We start from the raw sequence: 16,686 nt of genomic DNA on the forward strand, positions 1-16,686 counted from the left end.
GACCGAGAAATGACCCAGATAATAGAATTATTAAATAAGGACATTAAAACTGTTACTATTATATTTCTATATTCCAAGATGAAAGGGGAAATATTAAACATAAGTAGAGACATGAATGATATGAAAAATAAATTGAACTTCTAAATGTGAAAACTACAATGTCTGACATGAAACACACTTGTTTGGATTGAAAACAGAGGGGGTGCTTCAAAAGAAAAGACTGGTGAACGTGAATACACAGCAACGGAATCTACCCAAAATGAAACACGGGGAGTATGAAGACTGTGAAAAAAGTGAATGTATCATCAGTGAGCTGGGGGACAACTTCGAGTGGGCTACCACATGTGTAACTGGAGTCAAAGGAAAACAACTCAGGGCAGGAGGTAGAAAAAAAAAAGACTTGAGGAAATAATGGCTGTAATTGTTCCAGGTTTGATGAAAACTACAATTCCACAGATCCAAGAAGCTCAACAAATCCCAAGTACAGAAAACAACACAAAAGCACATCTTAAACAAACTGCTTAAAAACAGTGATAAAGAGAAAATCTTAGAAGCAGCTGGAGAAAAGTGATATGTTTTGAATAAAAGAATGAAGATAAGAATGATAGATTTCTCATCAGAAGCAATGCAAGTCAGAGGAAAGTGGAGCAACTACTCTACTAAAAGAAAACACTATCAACCTAGAATTGACAACATAGTAAAATAAGCCTTCAAAAATGAAGATGAAATAAAGACTTTCTTAGACATCTAAGGCTAAAAGAATTCATCACCAGCAGACCTGTGCTGCAGTAAATGCTAAAAGGTCCTTCATGCAGAAGGAAAATAATACCAGATGGAAACAGGTAGCTACATAAAGCAATTAAGGACACCAGACATTATAAATATGTAATTATAACATACTTTCTCTTCTTTCTAATCTATAAAATTAATTGAATGTGTGTAGTAAAAAATAGTAAAAATGTATTGGGAGGTTTATAATATATTTAGAAGCTAAATGTATAACAACAATATTACAAAGGCCAGTAAAGAGGCAAGAGAAGTATACCACAGCAAGGTCTTACGCTATACATGAAGTCATATAATAATACTTAAGTTATAAGTTAATGACATACAAGAAACGATGGAGACTTGTCAAAAGGACACAGGAGCAAACTGATGGGGCTCCCGTTCTGGGAAAATTTTAGCATCAAAATAAATCATAATTATTTAGATTATAATCTATTTAATAAATTAGGACTCTGAGTCCGTACTGATACAATAAATAGACAAAAAATAAATAGTTAAGAAGAGAAAGCTCTAAATTTCAGGAACCTTTTTCATCAATCATACTCATACACAGTGTTCTGTAGACCCAGTCTAAATTCCACTTTCTATTATAAATTGGTAAACCATTTCAAAAAAAATGAAAGGCTTCTTAAACTGTACAGACAGCATACTTGATTGAAGGCATGAAATAAAACCTCATATATCTGTATTTGGAATTTTTGTTATTGCTCTTATTGATTCAGAAACACAATTTGATTTTTCATTTGCTTAAACATTTGTCTAAATCTTTTTGTAACCTTCATCAAAATGTCTGCTTCCATGATATGCCTAGTCCAGCTTTTAAATCCAAGGAAAAAAAGCATACGATTTTGATAAATAGACACTCAATTGATTCTCCAAACTTCTAAAATGCAGCTATGTGCTCAACAGTACTACTGAAGTTGATCTATTTGTTTTTATTTTAAATCCAGAAATAACTGCTTATGTGTGAAACCACCACATATGATCTCTTTCTACCTCACAATTGACAGAAATCATATTTATTGTTACCTCTCAAAAATAAAATAAAATTACTACTCTCTCAGGACTAGCTATGGAAATAAGACAGAAAAGCCTTTTTAGAATCTCTTTTTCTTTATATCTGATATCACAAAATACCTGCAAAAAATGGCATTTCTAGTAAAATATAACAAAAACTTTGGACAACAGAGCCTTATCATATAGGTACATGTAATAACCCTCAGATATGCATGTTTTGGAAAAAAGAAAAAAATATACCCCAGATAGAAAGTGACAGTAGAAGAACTCTTTCTCCTTCCTTCTTGACATCCTATTTATTGAGTGTCAAATATGTGCCAGTTATCTGTTCTAGGTTCAAAATGCAAACTCCTTACAGTCAAGCTTCATATGCTGACCACCACTGTCTCACCTCCAATGATGTTTTATTGCCTGAATTAAATATAGGTTATCTTTCTTAAAATAAAACTATAAAAATTGCTAAAGTGTATTCTAGGTGTTAAGACTAATACTTAATAAATAATAGTATTATTAAAATAATTAAGAATGACTTTTGATAGAGGTTTTAATAAATACAATTTCTGGGATTTATTTACAGACAGCTATTAGACATAACTTTGAAAATTATCTTCAGATAATAAGAAAACTCAATGAGATTCTTAGAAAGGATGTGCAGTAATCTTCATTCCCTTAGGAAAAGAAATTACCTGGTTTTCTCCCTAGATATATTTTCAGATGAAATTGCAGAGGATAAAGACATATTGTTTTCTGAACCAAGAAGCTGAGCATTTTCGAGTTTAAAATTTATTATTGGTGGCTGTCACAAAACAACTTTGTAATTATATGATAGATAAAGAGAAGAAGAACATTTATATTTCTTTAGTTTGTTTTTTGACTGTAAAATCATTTAATCTCTCCTCCCTCAACAACAACAAAAATGCATATCTAATTCTCAATATTTTAAAGTGTTTTTTAACAGATTGAATGAACAAGACAGTCAACTTAGTCACAACAGTCAATAAAATCCTAGAAAAAATATATTGAATTTTTCCAGACGAAATCATCATTGACCTTCTGATAAACCTCACCTTGCTCCTGAAAATATAAGCCTTCTAAGCCAAAAATATTATTTGATGTATTTGGTTATTATCTAGTGAATATGCTATCAAAATATTAACATTACAATTTAAAATAACAACACCCAAAAAATAACTAATCCAAAAACTTCATGCTGTTTACCACAATGTTCATTGCAGCACTATTTACAATAGCCAGGACACGGAAGCAATCTAAATGTCCATCGACAGATGAATGGATAAAGAAGATGTGGCATATATATACAATGAAATATTACTCAGCCATAAAAAGAAACGAAATTGAGTTATCTGTAGTGAGGTGGATGGAACCTAGAGACTGTCATACAAAGTGAAGTAAGTCAGAAAGACAAAAACAAATACCATATGCTAACACATATATATAGAATCTAAAAAAAAAAAAAGGGTTCTAATGAACTTAGGGGCAGGACAGGAATAAAGACACAAACACAGAGAATGGACTTGAGGACCTGGGGAGGGGGAAGGGTAAGCTGGGACAAAGTGAGAGGGTGAGAGAATAGCACTGACATATACACACTACCAAATGAATGTAAAATAGATAGCTAGTGGGAAGCAGCCGCATAGCACAGGGAGATCAGCTCGGTGCTCTGTGTCTACCTAGAGGGGTGGGATATGGAGGGTGGGAGGGAGACGCAAGAGGGAAGGGATATGGGGATATATGTACACATATCGCTGATTCACTTTGTCATACAGCAGAAACTAACACAACATTGTAAAGCAATTATACTCCAATAAAGATACTCAAAAAAAAAAAAAAAGAACTTCATGCTGGACTCCAGGATGATTTCAAAAGGGAGTAAAGTTAAAAATAAAGCAGCAAACAAATAAAAGGAAGAGTGTTTAAATAACAAACTCCACAGAATCAATGAAGATGTATAAAAGAGATTAGAAAATCAAAATTTTAAAAAGGTACTTGTCCGTTATTTCATAACACAGAAAATCATCCAAGTTATGAACAGTATGCTAGTTTCTGGGGCCTAGCAAATTCTTTGTTTGTTTATTTTGTTAATAGTAGCATACATTTCTAAAATTCTCATGCATTCAGAGACCTGAATCATCAAGAAGTCTACTAAGATTATGATATACATGCATATAATTTGATATACCCAGAGAGTGAAGCCCCAAATCTAGCCTTCCCAGCCAACAGAACAACGGAAGGGGGAAGGGAGAAGACAGATGTACCCCTGAAGGCCAGGGTAGAACAGATGATAAACATATTTTAAACACAGAATTGTAGAAGGACAACACTTGCATGATATAGTCCTAAGACTGTGCTTTCAATAATGAACATGGAATCATCCATATCAACTATTTGTCGGTGTGATTACCAAACTAGCATCTCATTGAGCATTGGTTAGGCTGTGTGGACTAAATACTTGAGCATGGAAATTACTTTATGTATGTATGTATTCAGCCTGGGACGAAGAGTTAGGTAAGACATCTAAATTTGAGTAGTTATTGATTAAACTTAAATACAAAATTCTTAGAAATAATCCTATCCAGGTCCTGGAATGAATAAATTGTCTCTATTCTAATCTGGTCTTTCTTCTTCTTTTCAATGTGTTCCGAAGTATTGTGTTGCCCTGGTGTGCCCTACAACTGGTTTCTTTCATGTTTCAGAATCCTTACTAGCATTACTTAGGCCTGATGTTACAATTGATCAAAATATTGAAGTTTGAAGTGTTTATCAATTGCTACCCATGTCTGCTCTACCAATACACTTCACCAACACCACCATAGATTTTTTCTCTGTATTCTAGTGATTTTCAACCCTGCTTACACATGAGAATCACATGGAGAGCTTTTAAAACTAATATTGCCTGAGCCCCATCTCAGGCCATTAAATCAGAACCTATGAGAGTGGGGCTCCACTATGTCTTTTTAAAAGCTCCCTCGGCAGTTGTAATGTGCAGCCAAGGTTTAGACCTACTGCTTTAACCTGAATGCCATACTCAGCATTCTCTCTCTCTCTCTCTCTCTCCCTCTCTCCCTCTCTCTCTCTCTCTCTCTCTCTCTCTCTCTCTCTCTCTCTCCCCCCCCCCCCAATCCCATGCTACAGTGATCACCCTGTTTATATTCTATTCTTCTGGTGTCAACTGTCACTTGCTAGGTAAATTCCAGCTAACACAAACTGTCCCACTGTGATGAAGAAACACATGGGTATCACGATGTCATGATATATATGGGTATGTGACATTACCTCTGTCAAGGTGTTTTCTTTTCTAACAATTTACTAATCTATTCCTATACCCCAGACATTCATCTATCCATAAATTTGCACATAATTCTGGGTCATTCAGAGATTCTGTACTTTAGACAAGAATTACCCCACCTCCTTACAGGTGACACATGGGGGAAAAAAAAGCTCTCTTCCAAAAATGCTCCCAGGAAATTTCTATAGATATATTCTCGAAAGAGGCTTAAATGGGGACGCTATCATAATGGGAGAGAATTCTGCCTGATATACACCTTAAGGGGTAGAGAATCTTTCATTGTAATCCTCTCACCTTTTCTGTCAAAAAAAAGTTTTTGTGATAGGACTATTTCTTGTTATAATCTTCTGTTATTATTAGGCTAGAGACAGGTAAAATATTTTAAAATGTATTAACATTACCACCAACTTTAAAAACATACATTCAAGATATACTTGAAAATGTGGCAATTGTAAAACAAAACAAAAGCAACTTGAAAGAAATTTTGAAATAAATAACACTGACAGAAAACTGTGATAATAATAAAGGCCACTTTGACTAACCCCCAGTTCTAGTACCCTTCCCTGGGTGTAGCCAGAGTGTGTATGTTTTTCCAAAAAATTTTCCTACGCATTTACAAATATATACACACATATTGTTGCTGTATTTAGAACACATTTTTTAAAAACTCTTCCTCATTTGCTACTTGTGATTTCTATCAGGTCAGCGCCAAGATGCTGAGAAGCCCTGTGCCTCTGGACCGTTCTAGAGCTCATTGTTGGAGAGTTAAAACACGCCAAAGCCCACAAACCAAGCATCAGTTGAGACGACACCCCAAAGGGATTCAGCAAAATTCATCACCACTTTACTTCTTTAGGTAATGCCTGAATGTGCTTAATGGGACATGGATTATTATGGTGACGGGAGGGCAGGTATCCATGGTGAGGAGACAAGAAAATGACTTCAAAGAAAATTCTTTGGAGCTAGAACTAGAACATCACATTGATGGTCCCATTACGTTGTTTTGCAAGATTACCTGGCCAAGACCACACCCCAACTTCTAGATATTACTCTGGAGAGGACGGATTACGTGCCTGAGCGATTACGAGGGGGCAGGAGAGGTGGAACAAGTGATATTCCTCAGGGCAGTTTCTCAGTCTGTGGTCAATGAACCACCTAGACATAAAGAACAGCTGATGCTTGTTTAAAATGCGTAGGCCGCTCACTCTCATTTCAGACTCCCAGCCTCCAGCACCGTCCTGGCGTCAGGACGGCACCGTAGGAAAACCCAGAACTCACCTACCCCCACAGACACGCTGAATCCGCACCTACATACAGAACAACTTCCGAAGGGAGGGGAACGACACCTAAAAACGGAGTCTGAGTGACTCCTACACCTCCAGCCAATGAGGCAAGGCCCCCCGTCGAAGAGGCCACCAGAGTCAGAGACACAATTGCGCCACAAACCCCACGTGCGGTGGCGCAACCGCACCCTGAGGGAACTCGAAATTCATGCTCCTCCCTAAGGAGAGAAGGGTTTGGACCCCAACTTTTAAGACCTGCACCTGAGAGACAAGCTCCCAAAACATCTAGTTTTCAAAACCAAGGGGGCTCCCATCCTCGAGACCCTAAGAAACAACACTTAAACGGCTCCGAGGCCACTCACCCGCCGCAGGGCTCAGCGCACAGGTGGCAGCTCCAGAAGTGCCCGGACTTCACGTGAATGAGGCTCATTTGTTCATCTTAAAGCCTAGCCTGAGGGGCAGGCGTCTCTTTTTAACACAGTCTAGAGGCCTGAGGTCTGGCGGCACCGTCTTCAAGCGCTCCCTCAGAAAAGCTCCGGCCCGACAGGCGCCATCTTCTTATTAACTCTAGGCTCCGCCCCTTCTCCCTCCTCCCACGTACCATCCGTTCCGTTCCGCACTGTCTACCACGTACTGTCCATCACGTATTGTCCATCATATATGCGCATCAAATTTTTTCCACTCTAAGATCTACAGTTAACATGTTGACTATCAGCCATATTAAACCTCAAAAAAATGCCCTCCTCTTATTGGACTGAGAGCTTTAACGCTTCATCCACGGTTCTGAGAACTATTAACATTCTTGTTAAGTCTAAAGAGACTGAAAAAAAGATTTAAATATTTATAAAAATCATTAGGAAATGTCTGTAGGTTCTGCTGGGGGAACCTAGTGTACTGGGTATTTTAATTCTACGTGTGGGAATCGTGTAAATGTGGAATTAGCACAGGTCCTTCCCATTTTTCTGGTTCACTTGATCATCTAGGAGAGACCCACAGAACATTATCCACGAGGTTTCACAGACTTGTAGGAATGGATCCATTTGTTCTTGCCGCCTTGAGAAAGGCTGGGCTTTATGTCGGGCAGCCTCTTATTTCCCTTCGTCAGCGCTGAGTGTGATTCCTGAGACCTGAGGCCCTCCTGGCTCCCTCGGCTTCCTCCGGCCCAGCCCTGCCCATTGCTCTCTGTGTCGACCACCAGCAAGTTTTCTTTTTCTTTTTCTTTTTCTTTTTCTTGGCTGCGCAACTCGTGAGATCTTATTTCCCAGCAAGGGACTGAACCCCAGCCCCTCGGCAGTGAAAGCACAGAGTCCTCATGACTGGACCGCCAGGGAATTCCCAAACTGCCAGCCGCTTTTGATTCAAGAAGCTTCCTTTAAGGGAGGAGCTATTTTTCCTAAATGCAAATTGTTACACTGTAAGTTGTTAAATAAAATATTTTGTGCTCTCAAAAAAAAAAAAAAAAAAAGGCTTCTCCAGGGCTCTGAGTGTATCACACCCCCTCCAACCTCCACACCCTAGTTCACCTACCCCCGCACTGACTCCAGTCCTGTCCTCCTCCCACTGATATCCTCTACCTACTGGTGCCCTCCTCCCACTTATCCTTCCCTCCCTCCTATTTGGCCCACCTCCCTTCTCCCCCTACCTGCTGCCCCTTGCCCCAACTGAGGGGCCCAAGTACCTCTGACCCATTCTCTCCCTGCAGTGAGATGCAGTACATGGTGCTCCAGAACGTGGCCACCATGTGCACTATGCCCAGATATGTTTGAGCCCTCCTAGAAGAGTTTCTACATCAGGCCCATCAACCCCACCCAGATAAGATCCTGAAGCTAGAAGCACTGACCAACCTGGCAAATGAGACTAACATCCGTAACTTTCCTACGGGAATGCCAGACCTACGTTCACAGCACAGACAAGGATTTTGTGGCAGCCACGGTCCAAGCCACTAGACGCTGGGCAACTAACATAGGCCGAGTGGGTGACATCTGCCACAATGACCTGGTGCAGCTACTGTCCCACTGTGATGAGCTCGTGGTCACAGAGTCAGTGGTCATCATGAAGAAGCTGCTGCAGATAGACCCAGCACAACATGAGATCATCAAACACTGGGCAAAGCTCAGAGAACATCCAGGTGCCCATGGCCCGAGCCAGCATCCTGTGGCTCTTCAGTGAGTACTGTGAGCATGTCCCTAGGATTGCATCTGACGTCCTGAGAAAAACAGCCAAGTCCTTCACAGCAGAGGAGGACGTCTTCACGCTGCAGGTCATCAACCTGGTTGGCCAAGCTTTACCTGACCAACTCTAAGTAGACCAAACTGCTGACCGTGTATGTACTGAGTCTGGCCATGTACAACAAGAACTGTGATATCAGAAACCAGGCGCACTTCACCCAGCAATTTATGGTCCCTTCGGAGCAGTGTGGGGCCCTCAGCTGCCATGCCAAGACACTCTTCATGGCACCCAAACCAGTCCCAGTCTTGGAATTATTCTTCAAAGACCAGGATCACTTACAGATGGGCTCACTGTCTCATCTGCTCAATGCCAAGGCCACAGGCTACCGGGAACTCACAGACTGGCCAGAGGAAGCCCCAGATCCATCTTTGTACAACTTGGAGGTTCGTGAATGGACCACATGATCAAATCAGGAGAAGAAGAAGAAGAAGAAGAAGAAGGAGAAACCTTTCTACTTAGCCTCTGAGGGGGACTCAGAGCTCGCAGTCTACAGGCAGCAACCACCAGTTTGAGAGTGAATCATACAGTAAGAGCAGCAGCAATAGCAGCTCCAGGGAGTCTAGGAGTGAGTTCAAAAATGAAGACCAGGATGAGGATGAGGGGAAGGGGAAGAGCAGCGAGAGTGATCAGAGTGAGGAGGAAGGTGAGAAGAGGAAGAGGAAGAGGAAGAAAGTGCTCAGGCTCCTTCTCAGATGACAACAGTGATTCCATCAATAGTTCATCAAAGTCTGAGAGGCAGCAGAGTCTGAGGAAGAGCAGATGGGACCTGCCTCCTAGAGGAAAACCAAAAAACAAACAAAAAACCAGTGGCAAAAGTGCCCCTGCAGCCAAGGAGATCTCCCTGCTCAATCTAGAGGACTTCACCCCTCCCAATATCCAACCTGTCTCTCCTCCCAGGGTTGTGTCTAGCAGTCTGGCTACTGAGCTACAGGGCCTGACACAGACTCTGCCTCCGCTGTGCCCTCACTCCTGATTCCAGTATTGGGTGTTGGGAGGCAGGAGCTGCTGCACCTTTTAGCTGGTGAGGGGCTATCTGCGGGCTACATCTTCTGCAGCCAGCCTTTCTCCCGGGATTCCCACGTAGTGGCTGTGCACATTTACTTCTTCAACAGCTCTGATACCCCTGTCAAGGGCCTGCATGTGAGCATCCCCTGAACTTCCTGCTGGCATTAACATCCTGAAATCGAGCCCTAAGCACTCAGAGAATCTGCCACTGCTGTCATGGACATTAATTTCTGTGACTCAACCTAGGTGGCCAGGCTTCCAGCTGTGAACAAAACCCAAGAGTTCTATGTCTCCATCCAGCCACTGGGGAACTGATGGCTCTGTGTTCATGAGTGAGAATGAGTTCAGGAACAGGGAAAGTTGACAGGCATGAAGGAGATCACAGAGGAGCTCAAGCTGCCAGACATCTGTCAGAGTAACGATGTTGTGGTGCAGAAAGTGACTGCCGTTGCCAACCTGGGTTGTGTCCCTTGTGGGGCCTATGGTGGGTACAGGTTTGCAGGAAGGACACTGACCAGTGGGAGACTGGTCCCGCTGACCCTGGAATGCCCCGTCCACTGGAGCTGCCCAGCTGACAGTCAACAGTGAGAAGATGGTGATGTGCTGGTGAAGGACATGGTGCAGGCCTGATGCAATGACTCCCAAGTGCTGTGACCTCTTTGGACCCCACCTGTCCCTCCCTCATGAAATCTGGGCTGTTAGCCCCTCTCTCTCTCTCTTTATTTCTTTGTCTCTCTCTTTTTCTCTCTCTCTCTCATATCAGACTCCTCATGCCAGATAGCATCCAGAGGGTCCTCTGTCCCTCTCTCTGGTCATTACCAGGCACTCCTCTCTTTCCCCTCCCCATGGGTTCCTTAGTGACCTGTGCAGAAGGAAACAGCAGGTTCTTCCTTCAGTCCTCCTATTTTTCTGTAGCTATTATTGTAGCAAAATCTCAATAGAATGTCTTCTCCTTAATATATGTCATAAAGCACGCTATATATCTTACATATACGATGGATATTAACTAGACTTATTGTGGTGATCATTTTATAATATATACAAATATCAAATCATTACTGTTGTACACCTGAAACTAATATAATGTCATGTGTCAATTATACCTCAATAACAAACAAACAAATAAATAAATAGTGTCTTTCTGGACTGTAGTCCAAGAACATTGAATCAGGATATCTAGATGTGAGCCTAGAAGCCTTCATTTAAAAAGTGTCTGACATAATTTTAAAGCATAGTCGAGTTTAAACCTGTAAACTTGACTGTAAGGTATGCCCTAGACACCTCTTGTTTTAGCAGTGTCCTCTTCTCTGCCCTGGGCTCTTCCACATGGGACCAGCCCTTCAGAAAGAACCTTGGTAAACTGCAATTGAGGTACCAGAGGAAACTACCAAAGAGCAAGAGAACTGAGATCTCTGGAGCCTGTACATTCTACAGTAGCTAGTTTACAACAGTTAACCAAATGAGTACCTACTAAGACACAGTCCAAGGGAGGCAATTCTGGAAACTCAAAGAAAAGTGGAATTTCTGACCTTAAAGAGTTACAATCTGATAGGAGACAAATTTGCACATTAAAAGTATGAGAAGAGAATAGAAAATCTAATCATCCTAATTACTTGGGTAATTGTTTTAACTTTTACATCTATTTTGACTACAGACAGAAAGTCTGAATAGTCTTCTAACCCCTAGTCTAGGATTTTCCGTTAAATATCCTAATGCATTACTATAATATAGTCTAGACTTTCTAGTCTCTTGCTTAGAAATTTCTTTTGATTTATTCTATGTATAAACCATAGTATATTCTGGAATTTGAAGGTATGTATAGGTTCAAATATCCTGGATTATTTTCTCAAATTATCAAAAGATTTCAGAAATTCCATCACTTTTGCACTCAAAAATAATACAAGACAGCTATTTTTTTTTCATTCATTCATTCATTGATTCTAAGTCATAAATTGAGAGTCATGTATATCTTAGGATACTAAAGATGATTAAAACTTGCTGACTGTTCTCATGGACCACAGCCTCAGAGAAGGCAGATGTATAAATGCCCATGAACCTTAATTTTTTGGGGAAAAAAAATCTATCTATCTATCTATATAAAATCACCTTGGAGAATATATCTTATCCCCTGTGCTTGGCAGATAATGATAATTTTAGAATGCACGAGAAGATGAAATTACTATACAAAAAGTAGTTCTCTCTAAGTTGGGTGGAGAGTGAGCGCACATTTTAAGCCAGCAGGGATATGGGCAGGTGACAGATAAGGCAAGGAATCTTATTTTAGCAATGGAGAGGTAAAGAACCTATAATGATCTATTCAGTGAAAGGAATGTGCTCCTTAAATAATCACTATGTGACATGCTTTTTCCATTTGATAACTAGATTAACTGTGACACAATAGGATTTAGGGCATGGGTGAGGGAAGGAAGAAGAGCTCTCAACACAGAATGGAAATAGGGCGACAGCACAGGGTTGCCTGGCCCCAAAAACTACAGATATGTCATTGTGAATGGAAGCACCCATCAAAGAATTTTCAGCGTGGAATCCTGGGATGCCTTCATTTGTCACCCGGACTTCTCCTAGCTATGGCAGGAGCCTCAGATGCTAATTGCCACCATGAGTTCCTAGATTTACACACTGAACACTATGACATAATCCTGGAGGAATACAAGGAGATTGGGGAAGACAGATCTCTTCAGTCCTGCTGTGAGAGTAGAGATAAGCAAACCCAAAGCGAACCTGACAACTTTCCCTTTAATTGATTTAAATTAGGAATTGCTCCAACTTCCAAACTGTTTTCTAATTAAGTTCGATATGAATGATGGCCCATATTGCAGATGGTTGAAAGGTGAGTTTTCAAAAATAATAACGAAGCCAGAATGTGATCTAGTTTTCTGGAGGAGTAATCCATGCTATTCAGATGACATCTTTCAACATTTTGGGGAGGTGGTGGTGATTAGCTTATTTCAGGTTTTTAATAAAATGATAAATCCCCCTCAAAAATCCTTCCAAACTCTAAGTCTCATCTTAAAAATAATTTTAATGAGATTTATTTTTATTCATTTTAAAAATTGATATGTGCTCATGAGAAAATATTTAGGATATAGAAAGTAGAAAAATAGGAAAAACGAGTACCCAGAATGACAGATATAGTCACTGATAAAAATTAACATTTTCAGTATACTTTTCTCATAGTTTATAGTTTAAACTGTAAATAATTTTGATATCATATTAAATAGTGTACATATAAAATATACATCTTTTCATGTAATATAAAACAAAAGTTTCATGATATTACAATATTTTACAAAGATGAATTTAATCCTCACATAGTATTTCTTCATATAAAGCATGCCATAATTTATTTGTCAACTCCTCTTTTTTCAGTTTAAAGTGTCATTTCCAAGTATTCAATATTTTGAATGAGGCTATACAATATATCAATGTGGAAATTTTAACTTTTTATTGTTTTTGGTGTTTTTAGTTTGTTGACCTCTCAGGGTTTATTTACAGAAGTAGGATTATGTATTAAGGGTTGGTTATAAAAATATTTAAGAGTTTGATATATGTGGGGACATTTTCTGATAAGATCACCCCGATTTTTGCCTCACCATCAGGGTAAAACTGCCCATTTACTGCAAACATTCTCATATTAAATGTTCTGTTATTTTTACATGTGCTCATTTGTCTCTAACACTGAAGCTGGATTTGTATTTACTTGATTGCTAAGAGGTAGAATATTTCCATATGTACTTTTCAATCAGTATTTCTTCTTCTCTTATAAATTGTATATCCAAATGTGTTTTACATGAAAACAATGTTGTCAATTCCTTATTTGTAAAGGATACGATTGGGTTATGGATAGATTTTCAATAAAAATGTACATGAAAACTCAATCTTCTGTAGTTAGGCCACTCAGAAAAGTTCAGTAAAACCATCTCAAACAGCAGGAATGCCCTCCAACACACACACACAGACCCACACTGTCGGGGAGGGGAAAATTTTCCCCTCTATTCCTCTTGAGTTCTTCTGGCTGGACTAATCATAAAATTGACCAAGACAGATTAACAGGGGAAAAAGAAACTAATTTTAAATTGTGCACATAGAGGTCTCATAGAAATAGGATCTAATGAATGGCCAAAGCAGGCAGCCTTTATACTTTTAAGATAAAGAAACAAATTTGTGAGGAATTGACAGGACAAATAAACAGGCTTTGAGTGATTAATTAGTGAAGAATCTAAACAGAGTTTGGGTTTGGAGTAGCAAATTAAAGAAATAACAAGTTTTGTTTATGGCGGCTTCTCAGCCCGAATGAATTTTCTTTCTTTTTTATTAACTTTTTACTTTATATTGGAGTATAGTTGATTAACAATGTTGTGTTAGTTTCAGGTGTACCACAAAGTGATTCAGTTATACATATACATGTATCTATTCTTTTTCAAATTCTTTTCCCAATTAGATTGTTGTAGAATATTGAGCAGAGTTCCCTGTGGTAGGTCCTTGTTGGTTATACATTTTATTTTTTATTATTTATTTATTTTTTACTGGAATATAGTTGCTTTATAATGTTGTGTTCGTTTCTGCTGTACAATGAAGTGAATCAGCTATATGTATACATATATTCCCTGCCTCTTGAACCTCCCTCCCACCCCCGCCCCCCATCCCACCTCTCTAGGTCATCACAGAGCACCGAGCTGAGCGCCCTGTGCTATACAGCAGGTTCCCACTAGCTATGTATTTTACACATGGTAGTATATATATGTCAATCCTGATCTCCCAATTCGTCGCACCCTCTCCTTCCCCCCCAGGTTCACATGTCCATTTTCTTTTTTTTTTTTTTTTTTTTTAAACATCTTTATTGAAGTATAATTGCTTTACAATGGTGTGCTAGCCTCTGCTTTACAACAAAGTGAATCAGTTACACATATACATATGTTGCCATATCTCTTCCCTCTTGCATCTCCCTCCCTCCCACCCTCCCTATCCCACCCCTCTAGGTGGTCACAAAGCACCGAGCTGATCTCCCTGTGCTATGCGGCTGCTTCCCACTAGTTATCTATTTTACATTTGGTAGTGTATATATGTCCATGACACTCTCTCACCCTGTCACATCTCACCCCTCCCCCTCCCCATATCCTCAAGTCCATTCTCTAGTAGGTCTGTGTCTTTATTCCCATCTTGCCACTAGGTTCTTCATGACCTCTTTTTTTTTTTTTTTTTTCCCCTTAGATTCCATATATATGTGTTAGCATACTGTATTTGTTTTTCTCTTTCTGACTTACTTCACTCTGTATGACAGACTCTAACTCCATCCACCTCATTACAAACACCTCCATTTCATTTCTTTTTATGGCTGAGTAATATTCCATTGTATATATGTGCCACATCTTCTTTATCCATTCATCCGATGATGGACACCTAGGTTGCTTCCATCACATGTCCATTTTCTACATCTGTGTCTCTATTCCTGCCCTGCAAATAGGTTCATCTGTACCATTTTTCTAGATTCCACATATATGCGTTAATATATGATATTTGTTTTTCTCTTTCTGATGTATTTCACTCTGTATGACAGACCCTAGGTCTATCCACATCTCTACAAAGACCCAATTTCATTTCTTTTTATGGCTGAGTAATATTCCATTGTATACATGTACCACATCTTCTTTAACCATTCCTCTGTCGATGGACATTTAGATTGTTTCCATGTCCTGGCTATTGTAAATAGTGCTGTAATGAACATTGGGGTACATGTGTCTTTTTGAATTATGGTTTTCTCAGAGTATACACCCAGTAGTGGGATTGCTGGATCATATGGTAGTTCTAGCTTTAGTTTTTTAATGAATGTCCATACTGTTCTCCATAGTGGTTCTATCAATTTACGTTCCCACCAAGAGTGCAAGAGGGTTTCCTTTTCTCCACACCCTCTCCAGCATTTATTGTTTGTAGATTTTTTGATGATGGCCAGTCTGCAGTGTGAGGTGATACATCATTGTAGTTTTGATTTGTATTTCTCTAATAATTAGTGATGTTGAACATCTTTTCATGTGCCTCTTGGTTAAATATACCAGTGTGTACATGTCAATCCCAAACTCCCTAAATATTCCTCCTCCCCACCCCCTCCCCACTGGTAACCATAAGTCCATTCTCTAAGTCTGTGAGTCTGTTTCTGTTTTGTAAATAAGTTCACCTGTATCATTTTTTTTAGATTCCACATATAACTGATATCATACAATATTTCTATTTCTCTGTCTGACTTACTTCTCTCAGTATCACAATCTCTAGGTCCATCCATGTTGCTGCAAATGGCATTATTTCATTTTTCTTTAATGGCTGAGTAATATTCCATTGTATATATGGAGAACATTATGGAAGTTCCTTAAGAAGCTAAAAATAGAGCTACCATATGATCCTGCAATCCCACTTCTGGGCATATACCAGGAGAAAAACATGGTCTGAAAGGATAACTGTACCCCAATATTCATTGCAGTGCTGTTTACAATAGCCAAGATGTGGAAACAACCTATATGTCCATCGACAGAAGAATTGATAAAGAAGATGTGGTACATATATACAATGGAATATTACTCAACAGACGGAATTTTCTATCTCTGGTGATAAGGGTGTCCTTCCAGGAGGGCACCTTTCACATGAGAGGTTTATTTCCTGCTTTCAGGGAGACAGAGAGGAGGGTCAAAGTGTCACTCTTGCCTTGGCTGTCTCTTAAGTAACTTTACTTCAAAATAATCAACATGCCATTAAGGCATATTTTGAGGTGGCCTGAACTGGGCCCCAACAACACTTACCCTCCTACCCCTATCCCCTGTACTTCTTTCCCCCTTAAATAACCTACACAGCATGTTCCATATAGCATTCAGGAAGAGTGGACCCCGACAGCCTTCCAGGGGTGTGCAGGTTGATTTTGAGGTATGTAACAAAGAGGAATTATCTCCTGGGCTCCTCCTTCTCATTCTTCTCCCTGCATCACTAAACACACACAAGTGGCAAGGGAACAACTTGATGGCACCATTCAGAGGTGCTGATTTCCTTTTGAAAAGG

General features: G+C 39.6%; 1 pseudogene; it reads left to right on the forward strand.

The window, feature by feature from the left end:
* Positions 1-8,099: 8,099 nt before the first annotated feature.
* On the forward strand, positions 8,100-9,026 carry LOC133077633 (AP-3 complex subunit beta-2-like; annotated as a pseudogene).
* The last annotated feature ends 7,660 nt before the right edge of the window (positions 9,027-16,686 follow it).

Source organism: Eubalaena glacialis, chromosome 18, assembly GCF_028564815.1.
Source record: "Eubalaena glacialis isolate mEubGla1 chromosome 18, mEubGla1.1.hap2.+ XY, whole genome shotgun sequence".
Taxonomy (NCBI): domain Eukaryota; kingdom Metazoa; phylum Chordata; class Mammalia; order Artiodactyla; family Balaenidae; genus Eubalaena; species Eubalaena glacialis.